Source organism: Periplaneta americana, chromosome 5, assembly GCF_040183065.1.
Source record: "Periplaneta americana isolate PAMFEO1 chromosome 5, P.americana_PAMFEO1_priV1, whole genome shotgun sequence".
Lineage (NCBI taxonomy): Eukaryota > Metazoa > Arthropoda > Insecta > Blattodea > Blattidae > Periplaneta > Periplaneta americana.
The window spans coordinates 164669571-164694947 of record NC_091121.1 but is presented as its reverse complement, the minus strand read 5'-3'; the positions used below and the strand labels follow the sequence as shown (position 1 = coordinate 164694947).

Genomic DNA, 25377 nt, shown 5'->3' with positions numbered 1-25377 from the left:
AAGAGATAAACACTTTTTCGTTGTTAAAGGCATAAATGTCGCATCGTCTGTCGAAACGGAATATTGATATGATTCCTTTGACAAAGGGAATGCTGTTACTGAACATAATAACAGTTGTACAGTGCTGTAATGTGAACCAAGTGGTGCATAAATATATAACATGCCAATCTCCACACACAGTACACAATCTAGATGATGAGTTGTATGAAGTGCTTCAGATGCACAGTACAGTGAGTTTGAAGCATGAATTAAACACAAACCTACCTGCGGCAACAGGATATAATTAGTCGATATATGTAACAATTACTGAGAGATGTGACATAGCCTATATAATGTTTTCTGCTAAAGAGAACAACTGGGTCCCATTCGGCTTTGGCCACTAAATGAAATGAACAGCCGTTACTTCGTACAGTCTTGATCTTTACCTTATTTATAAATAATTCGTGGATAGATTAAAAGTTGTTTCTGAGGCATGATGTTAGAGTCTCATTAGGCCGCTTTGATAGCTCAGTTAGCAGGTTGCTGACTTAAGGGGAGGTTGAAGACTGAAGTGAACAAAACTAACAGATTACCATTTAATTTGTTTTATCTCGGAAACTGCTGAACCAATAATAACCAAATTTTCCAAAACTCTGTATACAGGTGGAAGTGAAATAACGCAGCAGATTTTCAGAGCGAATAGCTCATGTTTTGTGTAATAAAAAAGTGAATACCGTATGGGTGAAAAGTTAATATTTTTTTTTCTGAGAAAACTATTTTTTTTTCGAAATGTTTAACATCCTCTTATTCGATAACTATTGCGACTAGGATCGTGACTTTTATTCACATTGATAGACAATCTAATAAAGAATCATTTATCTCTCTGGCGTATTTCCATAGCGTGGACCACTAATTTCAAGCCACTGAACGACGCGAGCAGATTGCAATGTCGTAGCGAGAGAGGGAGGCTTGCGTACAGAGACAGACCTGAGTTCGTTGATCTCTTAGGGCCATATTCATAGACATTCTTAGCGCGGGATTCCTGTGGATGATCAGCGAACTAACGTTTTTCGTATTCATAAACGAGTGTTAGCGATAAGATATGATATGATATGATATGATATGATATGATATGATATGATATGATATGATATGATATGATATGATATGATATGATATGATATGATTCCTGTACAAGTAATCAGTCGATAGCCGGGGCTAGTTTAGCACGGTCGTAGCGCGGGCTAGCGAAATGTCTATGAATAGCACCCAAACATTTTTATTACGAGCAGAAAGACGACTATGTATGTTAGCGACGATGTTGCCAGACTACTGAAACTTCCAACTTAATTTTCTAATTAACCGTGCATTTAATCACGAAACGTAATATACATTTTCTGTTGCTATAAGTGTACTCCATCATCCCTTTCAGTCTGCAAGATTATTTCACTTCCCCCCCCCCTATATATGTCATTTGAATTTTATTCTGATTGGAAGATTGTTTAATATTGATGAGTTCTGTGAACTTACAGTATGTATGTTTCGGCAATTCAAAACATTGGTTTTAGTGTACCTTTTCTCAAAAGACTATCATAGGTAGAAGTGTGAGTATTTTTTCACACATGTTAGGAGCGACATGTTACAATCTAAGGAACATACGTAGAACCTCGTATCTTCATTATCTTGTAAACAAATTATTTGTAATGTTCAAAATTTTCAATAAAAATTACTTACCATGCATTATGAATGAGTCTTAAGACGTATAAATATGATTGTTCGTTACTTGGTGTAATACAGTATAATAAGCGTCTATGCAAAATTTGAAACAAATTTGATTTGTAGTTTCTGAGAAAAGGAATTTTGAAGATTGAAAAATGTTTCGAGAAATGCAGATATAAAGCTAATTTTATTGTTGGTGCTATGTAGTCTAACACGCTTCAAAACATACCTTGTAAAGTGCGTAAATAACAACTTTAATAAACTACATACTGTATATGCTGATTCAGAAAAAAAGGGCGGCAAATTTAATTGAACTGAAAGTGAAAAATGTCATTTTTAGTCGTTTCAGTCTTGAACCTTCCCTTAACGACGACCACGAACCCGACTTCAAATCTCGGCGATCACGGAGATGTATTTTTGGTGGACACAGCCAATGTTTTGAAGGTTTTTCTCGGAGTTCTCTCGTTTATTTTCTCCGTCTCGAAAAATAGAGCATTTCTTATGTGCTTGACGTCGAATCGGCCGTCTACCGTGGCGAGTGTTCTTCGCGATTTGCCCAAAGATTGCTAGATGGCGTGGTAGTGGGATCTAGACGGCTTATAAATTTGTATAAAAGGCACATAAACCCCCCTCCCCCAAAGGTTCTTGCTTGCTGACGGAAATATGACGACTCAAATGTGAAATACGGAGGATCGACGCCAAAGGTACGGTAGGAATTTGAAGGTTGGAGAGGAATGCGTAGTTTAGCGTATGTTGAATCCGGCTTAGCCGGTCAGCACAGTCGTCACGCATCTCATAGCATCACGAGTGCGCAAAAAGCTTCTTTGGGCTGAAGTGCTTAGGGATTCTCCAAGTTCCGCCCGGCAATCTACGTCCACACCTCTACAATCTAGTTATTTAAATCTGCAGTTTGTTCAATAAGCGTGTAGGTGTCATAACGCCAAGGATTTTGATTAAAATTTCAGCAGTGCAACCAGAAAATAAGGTTCTCCGTAAAATCGTTATTCTCGACTGATATTTTTCATATCACCATCGTTTTTACATTGCTTTATTATTATTATTATTATTATTATTATTATTATTATTATTGTTGTTGTTGTTGTTGTTGTTGTTATTATTATTATTATTATTATTATTATTATTATTATTATTATTATTATTATTTTGGCTGATTGTCAAATTCTACAAAATGACATTAATTCAATTTCGCTATGGTCTGTTGAAAATGGAATGAAAATTAATCTATCCAAAACTTTTGTGATTTCCTTCTCACGGAAAACTACTTCCCTAAAATTTAATTATTCTCTTAGTAATGTCATAATATCTAAGAAAAATAGTATTAGAGATCTTGGTGTCATACTTGATTCAAAATTATATTTCCATGATAATGTACAATATATTTATACCCATTCATTAAGAATGCTTGGTCTAATATTAGATCTATAACTTATTCTTTTTCTACTCCGATGTGTCTATTCATTTTATACTATAAATTGGTTAGATCCAAGCTTGAATATGCATCTGTTGTATGGAACTCCATTACTTCCACTGACTCGGCTAAATTGGAGAATATTCAAAGAAAATTTATTTCCTTGTGTTCTTATAGATTTTTACCAAATTCCTATGACTATAAATATGAGATTAACTGTAAATATTTTAACTGCTACAGTTTATTTGCCAGACGTCAAGATCTTGATTATTTTTTTTTTTGTAAAGTCATTAAGGGTGATATTGATTGTGAATCATTCATAAGCAATATCAGTCTTCGTATTCCTGCTAAGGGTTTAAGATTTCATAACATTTTTTATAATATAAATTCAAAATCTCTCTCTCCGGTCAGCATATGTATAAAATATGCTAATTTGCATGGATTAAGCATGGATCCATTTAATGTGTAGTATATACTTTTTGAGTTTATCATGATATATCCTTACTTGTTATTATTGTCAGATATTGCTATTTATTTTGTTGCATTTGGTCAAAGATTATTGATGACTATTATATTGATTGTATTCCATATCACTGCCATTTCTATCATTCATTCTCATCATCATTTCTTCTGTTTTGTTTTGTTTTGTATCTTGTGCTAAACTTTAATTGGCCTTGTGCTGTTGTTTTGCACGGTAATATTCTAAATAAATAAATAAAATAAATAAATAATTATTACTATTATAATCATCATTATCATCATCACTATTTTTATCATCATCATCATCATCATCACCATTTTCTCATCGTCATCACCATTTTTCTCAACATCATCATCATCGTCATCATCATCATCATCATCATCATATTTTTGGCCTGTTTCGATTCGAACTTATTGGGTTATTATTGAGACGTGCCTAAGTGTCTGCTTCAATAACAATTGTATTCTTGAGCAGATTTTCAACGAGCTTGTTATCACAATATTGTCATTATTATTATTCGGTGATACAATTGAAGTGTTTCAATTTTTGATAATCCTTATAATCTTCTTATTGTTGTTACTGCTGTTACTGTTATTATTATTATTATTATTATTATTATTATTATTATTATTATTATTATTATTATTATTATTTTCAATCTTTCAATTGCAGCACTTTTTCATAATTGAAATTAACTTCTGGAATCTGGCCATAATTTTTCCCTAATAGCCTAATGTTTTTGTCAGTCCTGATATGTACAGTACATTATATTATCAGGCATTACATCTCACTTGATGATATGTGTCAGAGGAAGAATGTTTATATACGTCTGAAGTCTGATTAGTGTACTGGTAATATGTAACTACGTAGCCAGCGATGTATGCAATGGAAGGGAAAAGTAACCGGCCACTCTACCCCATTATCTCTTGATTTAGTTGTTTCATAAGTGGTGCCTATTGGTGTCACTTCTGAGGCTTAAACCTGTCTTCGGACAGTTGACCAAACAAAAGTGTTTTTGTTCATGAACTACTTTTAACTAAAATTGTCAGTTTTTAATCGATGACTTATGTAGTAACATATTCAGAATTTGGAAATGACTCTGGAACTAATTTTATTTACTTACTTATAGGCCAAGAACATTAACTGAAATTAATTAAACATGTATATTTGAAGACCTGTTATAGAATTGCTAGTGTCTATTTTTTTTTAAGTGGTGGTCGCTCTTGCGCCGTCGGTTATCGATTGGAGAACTTCTTGTTACTATTGATTCTTTCTGTACAGTTCATGAATACATAAATGAGAAAGTTTTCAGTTTTAATGTCAGACCCGTATCTACTTAAACTTCCGTTTAATAAAATTATACAAGCCGCACCATATCGTGGTATCAATTTCAGAAATGCGTTTGTAACTAAACTTATTTATTTTCATTTTATTTTTACTTGTTTTCCACTTTTCAGCAGTTTCCTTGAATTCCTGTTTCTCTGTTCCATAATCTTTTATCTTGCCACAGACCTTCTTCTAAACGTCTTTTCTGCATGGCTTTGATGACGTCGCCATACCAAGAATTACAAGGTCTGTCACCTGGATGGAAATAATGGCTTACTAACGTTAGACTCTATACAATAAATAATAATAATAATAATATTATTATTATTATTATTTTTTACTTCCTCTGATAGAGGTTACAAGGTTTGTACTAATATCGTAATATTGATTATGTGTTTATTTTTGTTTTCAGACGAGACCGCGATTGTTTTCGTCCAACTACTGCAAGAAAAACGAAATAGGATGTGTTTCCGAGGTAAGATCCAGAGAATGTTATCGAATTTCACAAAACTGTTAGCCTAGTGCACAAATACATTTTTCTGTTGACAATCAAAGAGTTTGTTTTCGAGTTGTGCCGTCGAAGGTCTACTATAATGTTTTTAATGCAACCTAGTTCATAAGTAGAGACGAGAATTCCATGCAAATGCATGTTTTATAGGAACATAGGACATCAAACTTTGTACTTATCCATTTCATTACTTTCTGGTTCCAAATATGTTTACTTTTTTCCGTGCATATTTGCATGTTTTGGCCTTTTTGAGGATAAAAACAAGCATAATGCATATTTTTAGCTTAATCATGCATATAATATACATTACATTCAGTTCAAATGCATGTTTTAATGATTTTGAGTGGATACCTCAGTTTTTCGATTTTTATGTCCTTTATTTTAGCTTCCGGAATCAGGATTGACGAAGGAAAAGAAATAGTACATTATGCAACGAGCCTATAAAGATAGTAATTAAGACGCAAGTATGTTTGTTTATGAAACGAGCGCAAGCGAGTTTCATAATTTTCGTACGAGCGTCTTAATTACCATTATAGGCAAGTTTCATACGACTTTTTCTGCGAAAGTATTGATTTTTTCCGAGGAACAATAATGTCATTGACCTTGATGTAATGCAGAGAATGTATAACCTGGAAATTGATTTAGAATTGAAAAACGAGATGACAAATTGAATTTATTTGAATATTATTTACAATTAACGCTAATTATTATAGTAATAGAACATAACCTTCTGCGACAGTATTGGATTTCCAGCCTCCGTGACGTTTCCCTCGAAAACCTGAACTTTAAAGAATAGGTGTGAATCCACGCAAGTAAAATACTTAGGTGTTATCATTGATCAACATTTAAGATGGAATAAACATGTAACATATTTATGTAATAGGTTACGGAAAACAATTCACAACTTTGTAACCCTTCGTGCATATATGCCTATCTATGTTCTCCGTGTTGTTTATCTAGCCTTGTTTCAGTCAGTCATTCAATACGGAATAATAGGATGGGGTGGAATGACAAAGACTATCCTAACTCCATTAATATTACTACAAAAACGTATCATCAAAATTTGTCTGCATAAACCACTTGATTATCCGACACAATTCATTTATTCTGAATTCCAAGTACTAAAAATTAAGCAAATATATAAACATAGAGTACTAATTTATTTTCACAAAAATCGAATGAATGTCCTTGAAAAGAATTGTGGTTTTAGTCTGATGTGCCATATACGAGATGCACTATTAAATTCACAAAACCATTGTTTACTTGGTAATATAGTAAGAAATACTGTATCATATTTCAGACTTACTCCAGTCATGTCTTGCTACGTAGAACCCTAGATCATATATAGATAGATAGGTCGGCCTTATAGGTTTTGAAGTTAACATCTTTTGTCAGGTTTACTACGCTGCCGTCTAGTTGTTACATAAGGAGTCACGTCATAATTCCCATTTGAATTGCATTAGCGACTGTACTGCCATCTCGTGTTCGTTTACGGTGGACGGGTGGCGATCCTGGCGGTTGTTCTCTTCAAAGTGCAAACGATTTTAACATAGCGATGACCTATCTGTTACATGTATGATCTAAGATAGAACTAATATTTTCCGCATACGAATAGTTTTTCTGAACATAGGAGAAGTTTTTCTTTTGATAAATGAAGACATATATTATTAATTATTGTAAAAAGTTTAGAGACATATCATTATAATATATTTGGTTTGTTACTTTTATACATAGAGATATATGTCTATGTATAAAAGTATGTATATTTTCCGTTCTTAACTCTATAGCATCTATTAGTGCATTACGGTTGTGCTAACAGATGGAGTTACTTGTCAACAATGTGACGCTGAAACGTGTGTTCAGGTTACTGCCCAGCGACAGTCCTGATATATTGTATTTTATATTTTTGAAGATTGGCTAATTAATATTAACCCGGCACACTCACAATCACACTCAAATTCATACAAATTTCCAGACTCTAGACACCCAGGTAATTTTTCTTCTTCAAGAAAAATTCACCGAGAGCCGTACCCGGGAATCGAACCCGGTACCTCCAGATCTGGGAGCCAGCATGCTGACCAACAGACTACGGAGACAGTTTTTTTATACATATGCGAAAATTATTTTAGATTGAAAATTACGAAGGTTCTAATTCAAAATTAGTGTCTTTCTATATTATGTCCTTATTGTGTTTCTTGTTCTATGGCCATGGACCATTGGAACAAATATGGTTATCACTCGACTGTACATGTTTGTTATGATGGTTCGTTGACATTTAGAGCTGCGTTACTACTCTTCATTCGGTAGAAATATAATCCAAGCTGACACAACTTAATAGTTTCGGTACCAAGTTATAGTTTATAATAATACAGCTAAGATTCTACACGGGTAACTGGCTTTGACTGGTTGGCGCAGTTGGTATAGAGCTGGTCTTGTAAGCCAGAGGTTGCGGGTTCGACTCCGGGCCAGGTCGATGGCATTTAAGTGTGCTTAAATGCGACAGGCTCATGTCAGTAGATTTACTGGCATGTAAAAGAACTCCTGCGGGACAAAATTCCGGCACACCGGCGTCGCTGAAATAACTTCGGCAATTGCGAGCGTCGTTGAATAAAACATAACATAAAACTGGCTTTGAAACGTAATCTCAGTAATAAAATTAATTATTTACTTTGTTACAAGCACAATACTTCAGATATTCTGGGAATTGCGTAATACTAGCATATAAAACAAAACTTGTTGTATCGTTAGGATTGATATGATAATAAATAAAACCAACAGATATGTGCAAGTGGTGGATGTAGCAATTGCGTTAAATACTAGTGCCAAGTGCAAGCTCCACATACGAATATGCAACAAAAATCAACAAGTAGACCTACACAAAACTAGGTCAAATAAAAAAAAGCATGAAAGCTGTAACAATTAATCATTCACCCTGTCGCATTCTCTACAATAGAAATCAACCCACGTACGCTTGAACAAATGCACCTATTGAAAGTATTTCACATAGGCCCTACTCTCATCATTTTGAGTGTCTATTACGTAATTAAACATTGAAATGAAATTTAAATTAATTGAGCATTAAACAAAGTAATAAAACGTTACAAAAATCTAATCGCAAGGAAAATACTTACTTACTTAGTTACTTACTTACTTACTTACTTACTTACTTACTTACTTACTTACTTACTTACTTACTTACTTACTTACTTACTGGCTTTTAAGGAACCCGGAGGTTCATTGCCGCCCTCACATAAACCCGCCATTGGTCCCTATCCTGAGCAAGATGAATCCAGTCTCTATCATATCCCACCTCCCTCAAATCCATTTTAATAGTATCTTCCCATCGATGTCTCGGCCTTCCCAAAGGTCTTTTTCCCTCCAGCCTCCCAACTAAGACTCTATATGCATTTCTGGATTCGCCCATACGTGCTACATGCCCTGCCCATCTCAAACGTCTGGATTTAATGTTCCTAATTATGTCAGGTGAACAATACAATGCGTGCAATTCTGTGTTGTGTAACTTTCTCCATTCTCCTGTAACTTCATCCCTCTTAGCCCCAAATATTTTCCTAAGCACCTTATTCTCAAACACCCTTAATCTATGTTCCTCTCTCAAAGTGAGAGTCCAAGTTTCACAACCATATAGAGCAACCGGTAATATAACTATTTTATAAATTCTAACTTTCAGATTTTTTGACAACAGACTGGATGATAAAAGCTTCTCAACCGAATAATAACAGGCATTTCCCATATTTATTATGTGTCTAATTTCCTCCCGATATCATTTATATTTGTTACTGTTGCTACCAGGTATTTGAATTTTTCCACGTCTTCAAAGGATAAATTTCCAATTTTTATATTTCCATTTCGTACAATATTCTAGTCACGAGACATAATCATATACTTTGTCTTTTCGGGATTTACTTCCAAACCTATTTCTTTACTTGCTTCAAGTAAAATTCCCGTATTTTCCCTAATCGTTTATGGATTTTCTCCTAACATATTCACGTTATCGGCATAGACAAGCAGCTGATGTAACCCGTTCAATTACAAACCCTCTCTGTTATCCTGGACTTTCCTAATGGCATACTCTAGAGCAAAGTTAAAAAGTAAAGGTGATAGTGCATCTCCTTGCTTTAGCCCACAGTGAATGGAAACGCATCTGACAGAAACTGACGTATATGGACTCTGCTGTACGTTTCACTGAGACACATTTTAATTAATCGAACTAGTGTCTAGGGAATAACAAATTCTATAAGAATATCATATAAAACTTCTGTCTTAACCGAGTCATATGCCTTTTTGAAATCCATGAATAACTGATGCACTGTACCCGTATACTCCCATTTTTTCTCCATTATCTGTCGAATACAAAATATCTGATCAATAGTTGATCTATTACGACTAAATCGCAAGGAAAATATGCCATCATAAATTAAATCTTTTAGTTCTCAGGAAGTGTAAAATAAAAACGAGTGGACATTACATCGCATGTACCTAGTTAAATATAAATGTACGTTTTCAACATCTACGAGTATATCGCCAAAAATTGATTTTTGACGTAAGTTGACCCGTTTGTCCATCTGTCTGTGTAGTCTTTTGGTCTTGGTTAGTCGAAGAATGTTTACTTACATAGAGAGTCGATTTTATCTTTTTTTTCGCGTAAAGCAAAATACTTATTTCATGTTTTAAAAATACTAAATTAGTGATAACTTCGCGAGACTAGAGAGACAGAATTAAGAGTTTCTTCGCAAATTTTGGTGAGAATCTGCAATATCCGCAGCATACTTGCCAGGAGCTACACATAATCTGTTCTTTGCATTCAAAAACAGGGACATGGATTCACAAAATGATAGACTGCTGCATTCCATTTGTTAAATGGTAGGCCTATCTGCTACAAAAGTGAAATGTGCATCGATATATGCTAAGTCTTCTGTAAGTCCTTTTTCTTGAAACACACACTGAGCTTCTTTGATTGACAGAGAACAATTCTCTGAAAATTACTAAACAATTAGTGCTATTTGTTCAAAGTTATTCGCATACAGTCTTACTAATAAACCGTGTATAGTTTTTATACGAGACTTATGCAGAGTTGAGACAGAAAACTTTACTAATAAACCGTGAATAAGCTATGGACGTATAAACAGGCTGTAACTATACAATGGGAATTGCTTTGCAGTAGTTATATACACGAAACCCCTTGTTTAAGCGTTGTATATAGCGAAAAAATGGCCGCCCCTCTAACAGCTGTTCGTATCGACTGTCATTTTATGATGATGGTTACCTTGTAACTACAGAAGAACAAACCAAAGATCATAGAATTATTAGAATAATATTGCTGTAGCTTGTACTCTTTGACCAAAATGTATGGTAATCGATTAGAGTACTATCGATATTTAACACGCCACACTAGAGCGCTCTACCAGATGCAATAGAGAACCTCAGATATTCTATTACCTTTCGTAACGAAGTAATGACGAAACTATGATGTAGCTGTGTAACAGTTATACTGTTATACACGACGTATGTAGTGATTATTAGTAAGGAATTTACACACGACTTATAAACGAGCTACTCATTGTATAGGTATAAGACAGTTAAACGTCTGTATATAGAGTTTTTATTAGTAAGACCGATAGTATTTTACTGCTCTCAACCATGTTCCCACCTTGTAACAATAGGCCCAGGGGGTAATTTCTCTCTAAATACAAAAATAATCCTAGACTGTGTGCTTCAAGCAGATACGTCGTCTGTTATGCAGGAGAAGGGTAGATAATAAAGTAAACCGTTACCTGAACTCAAGACGGTGACTGGTCGGTATGGACGATTGGACTAGTTAGGTAGAGGTTCTTAAGAATTCCATCACAATAGGATGTCCGATATCTTTGTATACTATAAGAACTATCAGTTTTTTTTCAGTTTCAGGCAAAAAATTAATAATGAGTGCTGTTAACTATATATGCCTATACAGAAAAGGGGAAAAAAGAACAAATAAAAACAAAAAAGCCACAGACTAAAAAAAAAAAAAAAAAAAAAAAAGGCAAATATAGGCAATATAAAACTTCACCACAACATTTGATTTTTCGTGATTCGTGTATATAAATTAACAGCCTTAAAATACGTACATTCAAACAAAATAGGCATTTTCCTAAACTTCCGATCTCTAGTTATTAGTTGTATTGTATTGTATTGTATTGTATTTATTAACATTCCATGGTATTCATACATTGCTTCACAGCTAGAATATGGAACAAGTCAAAAACTTAATACTGTTATAAAGTCTTAATTTATAGTCACAGTGTACATCAAATATATACAGAAGAGATTTACAATATAGTCTACTAGTACAACACAAAGTTTTAGTATCAATTTCATGAAGTGTTATTGAATGTCATGAATTCACCTACAGAATAGAAGGCGTGAGAAATTAGGTACTTCTTTAATTTGGCCCTAAATAATCTTATGTTTTGAGTTTCATTTTTTATATCCATAGGGAGGCTATTAAAAATTTTTACTGCCATATAACGCACTCCTTTTTGATAGCATGATAGACTTGCCGATGGAGTATGAAAGTCATTTTTTGACGTGTATTTATGCTATGAACTGTTGAATTAGTTACAAAGTTTTCACGATTACTTAAGAGAAAGATTATTAATGAAAAGATATACTGACAAGCCATGGGCATTATTTGTAGTTTTTTGAAAATAGTCCTACAAGATTCCCTAGATTTGGCACCTAGTATTATTCTAATTACTCTTTTTTGTAATAGGAATATAAGTTACTATTACTATCTGTGGAATTTCCCCAGAATATTATTCCAAAACTCATTACTGAGTGAAAGTATGCAAAGTATATTGTTTTTAAGGTATTGATATTTACTATCTTTTGCATAGATCTAATAGCAAAACATGCTGCCACCGGGTATTTACCTATTTGCAGTGTGAATAAATACATGCATACATTCTTACCGAGGTTTGGTTTCCTTCAGTGCCTCAAATTTACAGACGAAAAACTTTGAGAGATTTATTTTCTTCTGGCACCAATATTCCTATCTCTAATCATTAGAAAAATATAATCCTCTGAAACCCCCACCTTACTAAAGGCTTTACCAACAACCAAAAATGTATTTAAAAATAGGCTTAAGGACCTTACTAATAGACGGTAATTATACACAGTACTTAAAGGGTGTAAATGATATGTTGTTATTGAAGTGTTGTATCAGTGAAGAATTATGTTGTGTCAGTGAAATGTGTTGTATCAGTGAGGAAGTATGTCGTGTCAGCGAAGTGTGCTGTGTAAGTGAAACGTGTTCCTGTCAGTGAAGCTTTATAGTTTATAGTGGCAGTGCATAGTATTTGAACAGTGAAATGTTTTTGAAGTGTTAGTGAAATCAGGATAGAATCAGTGAAATGTGTCGTAGTTCCATTGCAGTGAGTGAGTTGACAGCGAAATGAGTGTAATTTGAAAGGTACTTGTGCAGATATGAACATATCATACTCGTGGGTTTTAGTTCGATCTTAGTTTTAAGATACAAATTAGATTTATTTCAAATGTTATTTTAAGTGATCGTTTCATTTAATTTAGTATATTCCCTGTTGTTGTTATTATTATTATTATTATTATTATTATTATTATTATTATTAGTATTAATTATTGTTAGTATTAATTATTAGTTTTATTATTAATTGTATTTTTAATTAATAAGTTTATTATTGTCATTATTGAGTGTAATTAGTTACCACTGCCACCGGGTATATACCCACTGCAGTGTGAATAAATACACACACATCACTTTTGGGACACAGTGTATAGAAACTGTATGAAAAGCGTGTGTCCTTTCATGACAATATTTTCATTAGAAATTGAACTAATAACATAATTTGTTTGAGTTACAAATTGAGGTAGCAGTACGGTACTGCAAACACTGCCGTTTGACATGTGGGTTGGTCAAGGAGAGTAATTGTGCCCGTCTGTTGATTCTGGCAATAATTAATGGCAGCGGCTTGTCTTCCCTCCTCGACGAATAATCTCCGCGTAACACCCGCAGCTATTGATTAGCGCAATTACACGAACAGCTTGGGGACCACAGACAATTAACCTTCCGACCTTCAAGTACGGACAACATGCGTACAAGTTCCCTGCAGTCTGGTCGTTTCGAAACACGATCAACTAACAAAGTCACGCTCATGTGTGTTCGTATCTCATTTCGGTATGCGCCAACCTTTAAAATATTCAGCGATATCATACATGCTTTGTAGTTGAAAATGAGTCATAGGTTTCGTCGCTCCTGTGTTGCCAAATGGTCAGTTTGGAATTATGCTATCAGTTGTGCCAGAGCCTTCTTTAGTTACAAGCCGGAGCATGGGTAGGTTTGGCAACGCAGAGTGGAGGCGGGAGATTTTAGAGTGATATTGTGTTTGCTCATTGCTTTTGTTATACGTAACGCGTATTTTTTCAATATTACTTCATGCACAAAGGTAAGCTCAAGATTCAGATAGTGATGTAAATTATTACGGGTTCGAAAATAGTGTTTTATTGCAATCAATTAGCTATACTTCAGAATACGGCGTAAGTAGGCTACTTACATACAAAGGCTGCCACTTAAAAATAATTACAAAAAAAACATGTTTTTATTGATAGTACGAAGGTAAATAAATAAATAAAAAAGATATTCCTTGCACCGAAAATAATAAAATCAATAATGCAATAAAGACGTAAGTTCCTACGCAGTATTCTTAAGTTTTCATTCAGTTAACAAATTTGTGGCTAGCAAATTGACAATGTTTTGCGACTTAATGGTGTTTCATCTGTGAAAGGTTTAGGATATATTTTAATATTATCTTCTGCGATTATCTATCGTGTTTTTCTACAAATATTTCAGATGCCTAGAAAGTGCTGTGTGCCTATGTGTCGTAGCAACTACACTTATAATTTAAAAAAAAAAAACATACTTGTTTTTTAATGATGGTACAAGGGAAAATAAATAAATACTTAAAGAAATGTTACTTGTACCAAAAATAAATAAAATAATGACGTACTTTCGCAATACCCTATTCCAATCAATTAACCATTATGTGGCTAGTAAATTGACAATGTTTTGCCGCTTAATGTTGTTTCACCTCTGACATGAAAGGTGTAGGATATCATATGCATTTTAATTTCATGTGATTATGTCGTGCTTTTCTATAAATATTTCATAGGCCTATGTCCAGGAAGCCAGTTTTAATTTGAACCTGGCCAGTTACCATAACAATACTGTTATCCTAAATTATTTGTTATAAACTTTTTAAAATATAATTTTAAATAAATATAACTACAGAAAACAAGCTAAGAATGTGAATTATGCAAATAGGCCTAAAATAAAATGTAAACAGAAGAAACTATTGACATTTCTATTATAATAAAAGTATGAGGATGTAAATACAGTTAAGTCGAGTAAAACAATCTATGAAAAAATGAAAACACATCCCTTCAACATAATACGTAACAAAACGCAACATTATCTATTAAGTACATGTATGTATCAATTAGCGTAAACTCAGTGGACTTTAAATCCTGTAAATACCAAGTGGGTGAATGTAGAGTATCCAACGCCTACTGAACGAATATTTCACTTTTATCACTGCCAATGTTGCGCTATAATCGTATATGCAAGGTAGGCTATAACAAAAACCTAAACTAACCAAACCTAACCTGTCAAAGAAGCAACAAGTTATACTAAATATGTGTAAAATTGGCCTATGTCTCTATAGTGGGCGGGACATAAGTAACATTGACCAAACCAACAAAGTGATTATATACATCTACAAATTATAGATAGTATAGCAGGCATTCCGAATCTTCAACAAAACTGCAACATTTATGGGATCACAAAACAGCTGTTTACAATGACTTTAAAAACCAACGGCGTAACTTTATTGATATAGCAGGCGAGACCCAACAATTTGACTAGAATTCTGATACACACAAACCACAAATAAGAATATAAAAATGTGTCATTGATTAAAGTTCTCGTTAACACTTTGTTAAAAACATAAAATTTACTCTGTCACACGTTAAAAGTGTTAAAATACCTTTTTAACAATTTTAACACTTTTAACGTGTGACAGAGTAAATTTTATGTTTATAAAAATGTGGTTATACAATATTTAATAGAATAGTCAATTACTTTGCCATCCGTAACCGTAAAAATTCCCAAAGACTGCAACCATTTTATTTTCATTTATTGTCTTGTTTTTTATCACCAACACGCATTTAGTTTATAATACATCAACAATTAACGTTTGGTACGAACGCAAACGTAATTCCATCGACACACACTTATATTGTAACATTAATTTACATTGGAAATCGGCATTAGCACAAACACGTGTACTGTATGGTCAGCCTCCGGGTGACAGTTAATTACTGTGTTGCCGACGTATGGCCCCGGCTTGTAACTGAAGAAGGCTCTGGTTGTGCTGAAAATTGTTATTTCAATGAATATTCAGAAAAATTATGTTTCGCCAGTAATTCAGATCTAACGCAACAACAGATAAATGGATATATCTACTGTATGCAATCATAGATTATAATTATGAACTTGGTGGCGTGGGGTCAGCACGACGATGGCGGACCTCCATCTACATCAGTCATGTCAACTGATACCCATATGGGCAAGCGCGCGCTTTAGATCTCAGGAGAGCCTGAGCGCTTTACAGCGGAAAGGAAAGAGACAGAAGAGAGAGGTAGTATATGCCGCTTGGTCGAACTGTATACAGGGATGGCCAGCACTGATTCAATGGATAAATGGAAGAGAACTTATTAAAACTATATCCATGTTAATTTTTAGATTTGTCTGAAAAGTATAAGTGCATTATAAGAATTTAAGTTTCAATTTTAATGCTCCATTTTCACGAGGTTCCTTTCTATTCAAAAGCAGTATTTTCTCAACATTTTACAGAAAGGTGAAATTTTCGGATATGTTTATTTAGTGGCCTTACAGGTATTGAAACAGTCTTTTCGTAAATATAATATGTATTACTGAATATACGTATTGAAAATTTTGAAAATATTCGCATGGAAAATGTTTGTAAGAAAATGAATTAACAAAGGAACTATTGTTACATCATAAACAAATATATGTGTGCCCATGTGTTGTAAAAACGTTAGTTCTATAGCTTCAGCAGATTTCGATAAAATAATTTAATATTCTTAATGATGGAAAATGTTGCGTACCAATATCACCTTAAAAGCATAATGCGATAAGGGTTTTGTTATGTAATATTAGTTACAGTTGACACATATACCTAGGTAACTTTGCTTTGTACTGTAATATTGTTTTGATTAGTTTATTGATTACTTTTATAAGGCTAAAGATACCATCAATATCAATTCCAACTTACGATGTCATACTTAATTTTTCTTTGGGATATCACTTTCTTTATGAATGATGTTTCATTCACTTAATATAGTATAGTTTTACTACTATGAAATTTATGTGAATATTCCTTTTACATCTTTATTATGTTATTAACTGCAATATTAAGAAACTGGTGTTAGTACTTTGTTTTACAGACAATATAGATAATATCAAACAGTAAATAGCCATATAAAATAACGACATAAAATTTCACTTTCCGTTTGATGTTTGTACACCACTGTTTTCTTAATCCAACAGGCTCCTTATTCATATAAATACGGTAATTCTTGCTCCTTCCATTCCTAGCGCTTGATGCCCGCGCACGACGTCAAGGTCAGAAAAATGTGCTTGCTTTGACATCACTGATCTACATCATCACATTGGCAACGAACAAAAATATTCATGTACCAATCACGATCATGACTTTCATGCAGCGTGCCTTATCCACGACCGGCGGGAAATATAGGCCTACGGGTATCCGAAATTAAAAACAGCCTATTAAGAAACAAAATAATTTCATTGCTATCGGTAATTAAATTATACTAAAACATGAATACGAACTTCGAATGTCGAACTTCGTCATATTCGACTAACTTGAATCGAACATAGTGCCTGTAATACTTCCATCATCTATAGTCATACAATAGTAATATGCGTTACAAGAGCGGTATGTTGATGTTTTCATTTTCGAGGAAAAGATTGAAAAAGCGAAACGTAGTTGAGCTTTTTTAATTTCCGAGAACATGAAAACAAAACATACCGCTCGTGTATCGTACATTATTTTGTGCGAAGATCGTTTATTACATACCTGAAAGACGAATTTCTAATTAGTTGCAATGAAATCTCCATGTTGGTTTCTCTTTAATGACGGCAACTTCGGAAAACCAAAATATCTTTCTTCAACATTGTTACTATAAAATGTTTTCTGTGTTTACTATACTCCAGCAGGCCGTGATATACGTCTGTCTTTTTTTTGCCCCAGTCTATAAATGCGAACTTAAAACAAACGGTAAGGTTATGTAATGATTTATTTTTCATTTTAATATTTTAACAATATTATTTATATAATATATTGCAGTAATAACATCGGCATCTGGAATGTTGTTGATTTTTTCACGGCTTCCTTAATGTTATTTGCATCACGAATGCAATAACTTTAGTGGAGTAGTAGAGTTTACTTAATTTTTGAAAATATTTAAAAACAATAATTAACATTGCAATTTAGGTGAAATTGCAGTGGTAAGTTTCCAATTTATAATTATTACTATGTTGAACGTCTTTAAAAATAATATGTTAAAAGCCTAAAGCAGTAAAATGAATATGACGCTTAAGCGGTAAGAAGAGGGAAATTGTTATGTGTGTTCGGTTGGGAATACTGAATGTGGAATTTTAGACTTTCCGCGAATTGGTTTTGTGCGGAAACCAAGCAAATACGCACGATCTCGCACAAATATTGTTACGGAGCAACTGTGATTTATTTGAATATTATGTGAAGAGTGTAATTACAGATATTTTCTTTCGGTCACCGATATAGTAACAACTGTCATGTATTTTAAAAACATAATGTGATGTACCTATGTGTACATACATTTCTGTCGAAGTTTAATAATACTTGTGTGCGAGATCGTGCGTATTTGCTTGTTTTCCGCACAGAATCAATACACGGTAAGTGTGAAATACCACATTCAGTATTCCCAACGTAACACAGATAACAATTTCCCTCTTCTTACCGCTTAAGCGCGACATTCATTTTACTGCTTTAGGCTTTTAACATATTATTTTTAGAGACGTTCAATATAGTAATTACATCTCATGTAAGGCATTGTAACTATCACTTGTATGCTGACGACCTTCAATGCTACATCTCTTCCCGCTTAGATCGAATAAATGACGCTATAGATAAATTGAACGAAGACATTGACTCGATTGTGACATGGACAAAGACATTCCATCTTAATATCAATCCTGGAAAGACACAAGCAATCATATTAGGACACAAACGGCAAACCGACGCTGTAAAGCACCTCGACATTTCCCCCGTTAAAGTAAGTACAGTGCATATCCCTTTCAGTTCTTCGGTAAAAAATCTTGGCATTCACATGGATAATAATCTCAACTGGGACATGCAAATCACAGAAACCTGCAGAAAAGTATATTCTATTATTCATGTGCTAAAAAGGATAAATGTTCATCTTCCCTCTTGCTTAAAAAAGTCCCTTGTGCAGACCCTTGTATTTCCCTATTTTGACTATGCTGACATTTTACTGACTGACCTTTCCAGCGACAACAAAATGAAACTTCAACGTGCTCATAATTTGTGTGTACGTTTTGTAAGCAATGTTCGTAAATATGATCATATTACCCCATCCCTGGAAGCAATAGGTTGGCTTAAACTAGATAAAAAAAGAAATTTACATTCACTTCTCTTTCTCTTCGAAATCTTGAACTCTTCTATTCCTTCGTACCTGTCGTCTCGCTTCACTTACCTTTCTTCCCACCACAATCTGAACACACGCTCTCGCCATGAAACAATACTAACAATACCATCCCATCGCACCTCCTCATACTCATCCTCTTTCACAATAGCCCTGCCAAGACTCTGGAACTCGCTACCTGCTAGCATCAGGGACTGTCGAAATAAAATTCAATTCAAACGCAAACTTACTAGGCACTTGGTCAGTAATTGAGACTCGTTCAGACATGGTTTCTTGTAAATAGTTCTTTTAATCTACCACAAAATATCTCAATATCCGGTAATTTCATCACTATAGAATTTTGTTATTGTAGGTTTAATTTGTAATTTAGTAAATACAAAAATATTCTTTGTTCTTAACTTCTATGATAAAATGTCTAGCTTTCATTAATCAGGTATTCTTGTCGTACTTTAATTTTTATTGTAATTGTAATTGTAAATTTAATATTAATTGTAATCTTATTGTTCATGTTATAGTTGTAATCCCCTGGTAGAGGGGCAGAGAAGGCCTGACGGCCTTATCTCTACCAGGTTAAATAAATAAATCTAAATCTAAATAGTAATAATTATACATTGGAAACTTACCACTGCAATTTCACCTAAATTGCAATGTTAATTATTGTTTTTTAAATAATTGCAAAAATTAAGTAAAGTCTACTACTCCACGAAACTTATTGCATTCCTGATACAAGTAACATTAAGGAAGCCGTGAAAAAATCAACAACATTCCAGATGCCGATGTTATTACTGCAATATGTTATATAAATAATATTGTTAAAATATTAAAATGAAAAATAAATCATTACATAACCTTACCGTTTGTTTTAAGTTCGCATTTATAGACTGGGGGGAAAAAAAAAGACAGACGTATATCACGGCCTGCTGGAGTATAATAAACACAGAAAACATTTTATAACAGCAATGTTGAAGAAAGATATTTTGGTTTTCCGAAGTTGCCGTCATTAAAGAGAAACCAACATGGAGATTTCATTGCAACTAATTAGAAATTCGTCTTTCAGGTATGTAATAAACGATCTTCGCACAAAATAATGTACGATACAAGAGCGGTATGTTTGTTTTCATGTTCTCGGAAATAAAAAAAGCTCAACTACGTTTCGCTTTTTCAATCTTTTCCTCGAACATGAAAACGTCAACATACCGCTCTTGTAACACATATTACTATTGTAATAAAAATTACCTGTCCTTAATCTAAATAACATTTCACAAGATTTGTTCTAAAATCCTTACCCAGCTAAAAGCATGAAGGGTTGGGAGAGGAGTGTAGGAGAGGCCAGCGAACTTAAAGGGCACAGATCATACAAGGGGCAAGACCGAGCGAGCGAGAGAGATCCGCTTCTTCAAAGCAGACTTCGGTTCTTGTCACGTTCGACAAATTTTTAACCGAACATAGGGCATGAAATGCACAACACTAACTTCTACCCCCTGGTCACAAGATCGATCAACCTAATGGCCTTTCAAGACAACAACTTTTACAAATTTCACTATGCTGCCATCTAGCGACTGGAGAAGAAAACACGCTACAACCACAGTCTAGTATATACAGTCACGAAGCTCAATACGTAATAAATATGCATCCATAGATAGTTGCTAACCGCTAGGATCGCTACTATTGCTTCATTACAGACAAAGCGAAATAATATCTGCACAGTCTATTGTTCCTAGCATCCTCAAAACTCAAGCTTCGTGACTGTATATACTAGACTGTGCTATAACCCTGATGGAATTACATGGAGTAATAGCTTGCAACTGTAGTACTTCTATCTAGCGGTCGTTACGAAAAACTTCATTTTTGACAGTGGCGATCTTGGTGGTTGTTCTCTTTCATATGTTGTCATTTCATAACATGGGAATGGCCATTCTGATATTATATGTGATCAGGGTTTCCACTTGACGGGGGTCTCGTAAACAGTATTTCTCATGTGGCCCCTTAGAACCATAAACCTTTTCAGCCTGCAGGGTGGAAACAACGCGTCTACAGTTGTGAGACTACGAATACATTTAGTGTACAGCAGTAAAGAAATCGTGTAAACAACCACATTTTAATAATGTAATAAACAGATGCCTCCGTATTGAGTAAAATATAGTCTTAATCTACGCTCTTCTTTACGATTTTAGTATTTTAAAAATCTCCTTCGCCTTTTTCTGGTGTAAGACTTAAAGACTGTCATAAATAACGAGACTAGCCATTTTATATACAACGATAAAAGTGTTTTATTCCTCTATCGAACGATTTATAGGCCTACTTCTAGCGTGGAAACGACCGTCGTGGGTTGTAGACAGTAGCAAAGCTAAGATGTAGACTGAAACAATCTGCTTACCTTATATCTTTCTATAGAGCAGATGTTTCTCTGCTTATCTATCAATTTTTTTTTGTGACACAGACCCCACAAGAAAATGATGACCAGTCATTTTCACCCCCAAACAGAATACAGGTATAATAATATAACCTATTTGTCTCAGAGCACCTTGTTAGCCAAGAATATTTCTTATACCATGACATTGAAAAGTTCTACTTTGTCTTCCCCCATAAGCTATTGTAATATGTAAATGTGTTTTCGATCTCCTATCTTTGTAAGCACAACTTGTTTCATATGTCCAACTTGAAAATGGTTTCTCTTTTTATTTTACAAATAATTATCTCAGTTTTCTCTCAGTATGAGCCATTTTACACATAATTAACATGTAACACACACACGCATGCATTTTTATTAAACTAACACTCAACAATGCAGCTCATTCACAGAGCCCCAATAAAGCGCAACGTATTATTGTAAAGATGAAACTATCCGCGTTTCGTACTGAGTTGCAGCGAATCGATACTCGCTCCCCGCTCCCCTCTCAAGCTTGCGAGTCAAGATCGTAGCCTTGCCTTTAGAGACTTCTGCCACAAGCCGTGAAATGAACTCTCCATCCTGGTATGACTGCCAAAAGTAAATTTAATGTATGAAAGGATCGGAGTGAAACCAAGTGTTACGATATATCGTTATTACAAACATATAGGCCTACTGTTACTAGGTGTAATTCAAATTTTTTGAGTAGACTAAGTCTCAAAAGCGCGCTTTTCTCTTGTTATTATAACAGAAATATGTTTTCATTATATGCTGAAATCATACTTTAATTTAAATATTTTATAGTATAATTACATCGCACTTTATTTAGTACAATGGATTCATGCTCATCGATTTACGTGGAAATAGTTGGCGACACTGACCAAACAAAAAATAAATTTGATAGTGATAAATCGAGCTGCAAAAATTATCGCGATGTATGACTGTGATTGGTTAAAATTCGAAATTTCATTACACTTCATTGGCCGAAAATGGAATGACGGCATATAAACGAAATAGTCAACACAATTTTTAATTCAGTGCTATGAATAAAGACATTGTTTAGGATGCTAAGGACGATGAAATAAAGAGCAGTTTAGATACCAGTCATGGATAATAGTAATATGCGTTACAAGAACGGTATGTTGAAGTTTTCATGTTCGAGGAAAAGTTTGAAAAATCGAAACGTAGTTGAGCTTTTTTAATTTCTGAGAATTGAAAGAAAACATACCGCTCGTGTATCGTACATTATTTTGAGCGAAGATCGTTTATTACATACCTGAAAGAGGAATTTCTAATTAGTTGCAATGAAATCTCCATCTTGGTTTCTGTTCAATGACGGCAAATTTGCAAAACAAAAATATCTATCTTCAACATTGTTGCTTTAAAATGTTTTCTGTGTTTACTATACTCCAGCAGGCCGTGATATACGTCTGCCTTTTTTTCCCCCCCAGTCTATAAATGCGAACTTAAAACAAACGGTAAGGTTATGTAATGATTTATTTTTCATTTTAATATTTTAACAATATTATATATATAACATATTGCAGTAATAACATCGGCATCTGGAATGTTGTTGATTTTTTCACGCCTTCCTTAATGGTACTTGCATCACGAATGCAGTAACTTTAGTGGAGTTGTAGAGTTTACTTAATTTTTGCAAATATTTAAAAACAATAATTAACAGTGCAATTTATGTGAAATTGCAGTGGTAAGTTTCCAATTTATAATTATTACTATGTTGAACGTCTTTAAAAATAATATGTTAAAAGCCTAAAGCAGTAAAATGAATATGATGCTTAAGCGGTAAGAAGAGGGAAATTGTTATGTGTGTTCGGTTGGGAATACTGAATGTGGAATTTTAGACTTTCCGCGGATTGGTTTTGTGCGGAAACCAAGCAAATACGCACGATCTCGCACAAATATTGTTTATAATGCTGGAGCACAAAAAAATGAAAATTTTTACGCTGCTAGTCTAATAGAGTCTCAGAACATCGTATTGTACCATATCTGGAGAAGTTAGCAACCAATTACTGTATTGATACACGTATTTTCAGTAATTATCACTTTTGAAACTTTACAGATCGGATGCCATCTCACTGTCCTACCCATGCTGAACATCTGCGATGGTGGGTAACCCTCTCTTTATCTCTTACAAGCTCTCATTTCCATTTCAAAGTAAAGTTACATGTTTATACATTCTTCGAGGGTCTGGCTAATTCATAGCTTCAAATTAGCGGGCTCGGAAGTATAGACCAGCCGTAACTCAGTTCTTCCTATCAAAGGCATGTATAAAACATGAATGTTTGGCTTCCAGCGCGCTACGCTTTCTCCTGAAACATTTATGTATTCGTTGAATATTTCATCGAGTTGAGGGTTGGATAGAATCTACTCTGCTGTCGTATTAAGTAAGCTTGGTTCGTAATATGTTCGCTAGTTAATTGTGTACACAGCAATGCACTCTTACTCGCTCGTTCTTTAACCCTTCATAATTTGCTTCAATTTGCGAGTGTCAGTTTAAACTGAAATGCATATATAACCCAACTTTTCACCCCTGCAGTAGCTGAGCGGTCAGACCTTCAGGCAGTCTGGGTTCAACTCTGGAGTTTTTCATTGAAAAATCCGTGGTGACACTTGTGACGGACAAGGTCGCAGTTGTGGTTTTTCTCTGTGTTCTCCCGTTTCCCCATATTAGGCATATACAGGGACATCATTTTATTTTTACTTCAACTTTTATTGTACCTGAGTTTTTGAATGCACTTCACTCCCACCCCTTCTACTAACGAAGTTCCAACTGTCCTCCACACAGATCCAAGGCTGCAGTACTGAGTTAGTGATTATAGTAGCCTACGTTTCAGAAATATGTTCGCGTTTTCCAGTGACGAAAATTCCCAATATTGAATCATATTTTCGCACAGGTATTGTCGTCCGTTTGCCTACGTCGCATCCCGATTTCCCCCACCTGCTTCTGCTCGCTCCACTGTAAAGACTAGTGGCTGGGCTTTCTTAGCTCTTTTCTGAAAACATTAATTTCTGTTAGGAATTAATTGGACGTCTACGTAATATCATGCAGCTGTTTAAAATAACTCAAATAAAAGGGCCTCGCTAAGTAATTAACTACCACGTGATTCCCCCCCCCCCTTTCTACGATCCTGCGACATAACCACTTGGACGGACAGTAGATAGCATGTCTGAGTAATTTTATCTGTGCGGCTCGGGCAGAAATGAAGATTGAATTTACAGTACGTAAGGTACTCTTTTATAGAGTAGGTACAGAATTATTTCAACATGAGTTACTAAGTATAAAAGACGAAACTGGTAATTGGAATTAGATGCAATAGTTTATAGTGCGATAATAGGCACAAAAGAACTGAAGCCTGTATCGAAATGAACGGCCACCATTTTCAAAAATGTGTTTAAATATCCATATTATGATTATTTTTCATTTTAACTTCATTCTCTATATTGTACGCCAATGTGCTGTAGACAGTATAATATACACTGCATAATGAGTACGTTCGCATGGATAACTCGGTTCGTGAGTAAAAACACTTACTGTTAATACTGTACTGCATTTTGATTAAACAGAACCTAATGAAAATTATCACACTCAAAATCACGATATTTCCTACTTTACGTAAATGAACTACTTTTCTTCCCTCCTGTACTTAGTAAAGTGATCTGTTTGTATTTTACGCCAGTATCATCGAACT

At 34.3% G+C, this 25377-nt stretch overlaps 2 protein-coding genes across 6 annotated transcripts in view; one reads left to right on the top strand and one right to left on the bottom strand.

The window, feature by feature from the left end:
* LOC138700260 (uncharacterized) overlaps window positions 1-25377 on the top strand; it is a 280196-nt gene that overhangs the window by 128607 nt on the left and 126212 nt on the right. Inside the window, exon 2 of the mRNA XM_069826755.1 lies at window positions 5347-5409. The gene's annotated coding sequence lies outside the window, so the exon portion shown is untranslated. The remainder of the gene's footprint in view (window positions 1-5346; window positions 5410-25377) is intronic.
* Window positions 1-25377, bottom strand: part of LOC138700263 (prohormone-2-like) — a 180795-nt gene that overhangs the window by 83528 nt on the left and 71890 nt on the right. The gene's annotated exons all lie outside the window — the stretch shown is intronic.